The sequence below is a fragment of the Schistocerca nitens genome, chromosome 4 (genome assembly GCF_023898315.1).
Source record: "Schistocerca nitens isolate TAMUIC-IGC-003100 chromosome 4, iqSchNite1.1, whole genome shotgun sequence".
NCBI lineage: Eukaryota > Metazoa > Arthropoda > Insecta > Orthoptera > Acrididae > Schistocerca > Schistocerca nitens.
In genome coordinates, this window is record NC_064617.1 from 352,724,978 (window position 1) to 352,730,977 (window position 6,000).

Sequence of the window (6,000 nt, forward strand, 5' to 3'; positions counted from 1 at the left end):
CCAATGTGCATCAACTTACATCTAGAGCAAGCTGCCATTCACCACACCAAATAGAAATTTTGACTAACTCACCCTGTATGTTCCTACTGTTGCTATTTTTAATAATTATGGATTTCAATTGAGCAATGACGTGTCTATCACTCACAAAAATGTTCCGGATCAATAGACAGATAAAGGTTACGTGACGAAGCATAACTGAATAGGTGAATTGGGAAAGGGGTCAACTCCCAGAAAGCAAATTTTTCAGGAGACACGAAAAACTCTTTGAGTACACAATAGTCTTAAGCATAGTATCATGGAGTTGTTATGTAGCAAATGGTCGCAGGCACCATCGAGCGCGTTCAGTAATCCAGTTTGAATGTATTGGAGATGACCGTTTTTCGAATCTAATGGTGCTGATGAGGCAACTGGCGCCCTTTTGCAGCGGAAGGATTGTCTTATGCAAGTTTATACTATCCATATTTATTACAGCAACAAAAGAGTGTGTTATGATCGTACAAGTTTATTCATAACGTACGTAATTGACTGACCAATTTATAAAGTATAACAGGTGTTAAAACTATTAGAATAAAAACTGAATAAAGAGTATGATAGTCAGCAGTAGCTGTTTTTATTGAAGTTGATTAGAGACTCACACGACCGGTTTCACAACTTTTTAAGTTGCATCTTCTGGTGTATATAATGTTATGTCATATAGTATACGGAACTGTTCCAGAATGCCGCGGAGTAGCATTTGTCGTGGCTAAGCTCCCAGCTTCCTTCAATTAGTAAAACCACCATCAATGGTGAATGTCCAGTCTGCGTTAAAACCACGAACTGTCATCACTTTACCGATTAAAATATGTTTCTGAGGCCTATGTCAAGCAACGGACGATGACATCACGTTTCTGCTCCGAAGTCTACAAACACAAACGCAGCAGCTACCATGCTCCATGCATAGAATTTAGTGCAACATTATTACAAAGACGTACTCCTTCGAGTAAGACGCCAACCATTTCAACGCTCTCACTATCTTAGTGAGATGACCTTCTACAACGATAATATCAATTTTAACGACTATTTCCGCAGAAAAAGAGCGCTATCGGACCTTAACCGCGTTCGTTAAATTTCTTTATCCAGTCACAGTGAATAATTCCGAAAATAATGGCAGATGTGGGGTGTAAAACATTGGATGAAAGGAAGCGCCTGCATACGATGGTATCTGAACAGAAACGATTTAAGCTAGAGGAGTTGATCAGATTATTTGCAGAATGTCTGTGGAGGAACACACAGTCTCAGTATATTCACTAATATTACCAACAACTGCACAGAGAAACAGCACCGGATATTAACCAAGCAAAGAAACATTAGAACTGCATGTCGCACAATGGACCATCTGCGAGTCGTGAACGGAATTATAGAAAGCATCGGTGACTCCCAACTACTGAGTTATCTTGGATCCCCAGAATTTGAGGAATATTTTGATTCTGTTTCAATAATATCTATAGCAACAACATTACAGAAATAGATACTGATTCATTATATGTAACTATACTGACTAATATATATATATATATATATATATATATATATATATATATATATATATATATATATATATATAACGTTGCCAGTGCACAATCAAAGACGACGTTTGTGTTTGCACAACATTCCCCATGTGCAATATTTCTTTCAATGTTGTTCACCAATATTGTCTCCTTTATGACGGCGATATTCACTTAAAGTCTGACGATGGCCTTGTAAACCAAAAACCGGTTAACGAAATAAATTAATACTACAGAACATAGACAGTTTAGTGTGTTTCATTTACAATTACGAAGTAGTTAACAAAGAAGCAAGGAAAGACTCAGCGTGAATACATATCGCCAATACTGTTCTCAGTAGTCCTAAAGGGAGCTTTTAGATAATGAAACTGGAAAAAGGAATACGTGATAATGGCGCGTATTTGAAGCACTTTCATTTTGTCGATGACATTGTGCTGTTTGAGCCTAGTGCGGACGAGTTTAATTAACGAATGGAATAACGTAATACAGCGAGTTTGAAAACAGCTCTGAAAAATATTTGACAGTAGGAATAAAATAATATAAAGGGATTTTTCCGTCGGTACTTGGAGGAACATAACGAAAATAATGTATAAAGAACACATCGAAAAATAAATGGTACAAGCTAACAATGAAGTGGTAAACAAGATGATGGGCTTTTGAACTTAGGGTACGTAATGTAACAACACTACATTTTGCTTATTAACTCGTATTTTTTGCCATCAAAGTTTAATAGCTATTATATTTTGTATACTCTGGTTATCATCAACTATCGATAGTTATGCGATAAGTGCTTAATAATTTGCTTCATTGAAACTATGTTCTACATCAAATTATTTTCATTATTAATGTCTGTAGAAAGCTGATCTCTTCCTCAGGGAATGATATTGAAATAAATTTATTTATGCACAAAAGCAGGGGATGTACTTTGCCTTTTAGTTTGGCGCTTTCTTGTTGTTCTGACGCGCAATGCGTAAAAAGACTATAACAGTCAGTACAGAGCAGTCGTAGTTTGACAGTGCCGCAGTGCAGTCGATAGCTTGTGTTCACAACAAGCAGTTAATTTTAGAAGTGCTATAAAACAGTGCACAACGATGAAACCGGACGTCAGTTTGATACATTTCGATTATGCAATTGCCTCGGATATAAGATTTTTCTCGATACTAAATGTATTTCGTATTTGCTCGCACCACATGTCCAGTGAGCATTGTGGCAAATGAATGCAGCTACATGTCTGACATGGACCTGAAGATACCATAATGTGTTAACTGCTCACTACTTACACGTCTATGCTTCGGTTAAAAACGTGAGAACATTCTTCTTCTATACTTAAATACGTGAAGAGAGGATCAGTTATGTTACGAAGAGTTGATGTTAATTTGTATATTACTTTACTATAACGTGTATTAGTATTACTTGAAAGCTTATCATTTCCTTTCTCACATGTCATTTTACAAACTCATATAGTTAAAGAACGAGTAATTATCGGTCGTATAAATGTTTGTGCAATAACGCTGATGTGACAAAAGTTTTGCTCATTTATTGGAATGGTGACTTTTGCATTCATAGTTGACTTTTAGGATCCTGCAAGATTTCCGAAAAAAAAAGAAAAATAAAATTGTGCTTGTTTGGTTCATTTCCTATGAAAGTGAAGTAGTTAAATTTCCAGAATAATCGTGTTAATGATTTTCAGTGAATGTAAAGAAACAACTTTCAGTTCTTGCCCTTTGGGGTCTGACGACCGTATTCTTTAGTAAAAGATATTTTTCTTTTTACGAGGAAAAATCAGAATATAAGGTAGTACTTATTCTCGTCCGAATATTGAATAGTAGGCTCAGTGGTTTGATGGATGTCTCAAGATCATTGAACTAGTGACTAATGTAAAAAGTACAGTGTAGGGGAAACGTGATTTTAGAAAATCACGGTTAAATAATTTTAAATCTAAAGTCTGTGAAAATCACCTACTTTAGTGTCTAGTTGTCGTAATATTAACTATTTCATACAGAGAGTGCAATTGAGCGCATAAAATTACGCAAATGTAACTAGCTCACGCGAGAGTATAGGTGCGACAAGACACTAAAAAAATAAACTATCGTTCTAAATTCAGTGCAGTTAACAAGCGTAAAATTAAACAGAGCAGTGTTATAGTTGGCTTTTTGGTGACATAATTAATAGAGTCGTGTTACGGACAGTCGGAGACAATGAGTCGATTGTTAGAAAAAGTAAGAAACAAATTAAAAAAAAAACAAAAAAATTTGCTCTGAAGTGATTTTGTGAACAAAATATGGATTTCAGAACTAAACTTCCGTTGTACCGAGAAGGAAAGTGTACATTCTGTATTATCAGTTTTGATTTATGATACTGAGACTGAGGTTTTTAATATAAAAACCATTCCTAAATTGAGGTTAGGTCAGCACGCAACAGAGAGACGCCTCTTTGCAATTACTAGGAGAGACTGGAACTCAAACACTGAGTGAGGGAACAGCTTGCATTGGCAGAAGTACTAAATTTATAGAAAAAAAAATCCGCTTCAGTTGCAAGTAATTTTCTTAATTTAATCACGACCGGTTTCGAAGCTTAAAGCTTCATATGCAGGTGCCACCAACTGCGAATAAGAGGGGGGGGGGGGGGGGGGGGACTAAGTTCTATGGGGCTGACATAATAAAATGAAAGCTTCAATTTTGGAAAGTAATGTACTCACATAATTATGAGAACATAAACGTGTGTTGGTCGGGCCAGTCAGTCACGGTGGATCACATCCACGCATGGTATTGGAACTAAAACGTTAACTTGGGGGCGGGTTCCGGACAGAAATGAACTCAAGAAAACTGTAAATAAACAAGTAAGTGAACTCACGCGTAGGACAAGCAACGACAGCGCCTACCTGGACAGCACGGCCCAGAAGTGACTATAGTCGGAGACGCGAACGAAGACGGTCGAATTTAGGCTTGTTCTGCACGTCTACGTCACACATTCTCCGGCAGCCAATGAGTGTTCAGAACTGTTCTCAGCGCAATGTTATGAAAGCCGTAGCCATTTCAAGCGTTAAACGTGATCGTAGAGAGTTACTTAGTGAATCTTTACTCCATTTGTTGCGAGCTGTCACAGCTGATAGTAGTTGTAGGTGACAGATTCTACACAAGCAAGCGAGAGACATAATTTGTGGTATACACGCTTTCTTCAAGCGCCCAGCTCATGTATGCGTTCATTGCTACAGTCGCTTGGAACAATGCAATCCCCATCGGTGTCCTGAGCTACGCGAAGCTCCATCGTTCGTGGATCCCGACTATAGTACAGAGGGGCCAGAAGCCACCTGACTGCGGCGGCGGAAGCGGACGTGGGAGCCAATGAGGTGGCGAACCGAAGTAAATAGCCGCAAAAGAGCGGGAAACGGGGATTGACTGGACCGTCCGCTACATAAGTGTGGTTCACAAGATCGATACAAACTAGAACTATAAATATAAGAACAATGAAATAGCATAAAACGTGAGAAATCGGCAAAAATGCCTAAAAGCCAACATGACACAGTACATCGTATTACAGAGACATAAGAAGAAAATACAGCTAAAACAATGGGTACGGATGATATATAAAAATATATCTAAAAATTAAGCAATAAGACAACGAGAGGTAGTGTGTGGTGGGAGAATGATGCAAACCGTTAGGATCGGTACCCACGTATAGACTCGTCCTTGCAGAGCAAAAATATCTTAGTATAAAAAGCTTAGTTAGGATTAAAATGATAAACTGAACAGGATTAACAATTTACCATATAAGACAGCAATCTTCGTCCACAGAGTACCAGGACATGATAAAAATAAGCGAGGAGCGAAAGGGCTATACACTGGGACTAGGGAAAGCGAGTAAACAAATGAAGCCTACGTGTAGTGGATGGGATCCCTGTGGTTGGAGTACAATAGGATCAATGCAACTATAGAGTCGTTGAAATGAAATAATGTAAACGAACTTAGATACCTGGAAGCGTCACTTTTAATAAACAAAATATAGTAAGACATAATCAAAAGTGTACGAGGAAGTGCCTAAAAGTGAACGTGATGGAACGCATGACAATAAAAAGCTAAAATATACAACTCCAACAAAAACAGGGAATGCTGACGATACACATAAGGTAAATCAAAAAATCAAGCAATAAGATGACGACAGCTGAAGGGTGACGAGAAATAGATGACAACCGCTGAGATCGGTAATCACGTATGGGCTCGTCTTTAGGAGCCATAAACAAGGTCTTAATAGTAGCCGGCCGAAGTGGCCGTGCGGTTAAAGGCGCTGCAGTCTGGAACCGCGAGACCGCTACGGTCGCAGGTTCGAATCCTGCCTCGGGCATGGATGTTTGTGATGTCCTTAGGTTAGTTAGGTTTAACAAGTTCTAAGTTCTAGGGGACTAATGACCTCAGCAGTTGAGTCCCATAGTGCTCAGAGCCATTTGAACCATCTTAAT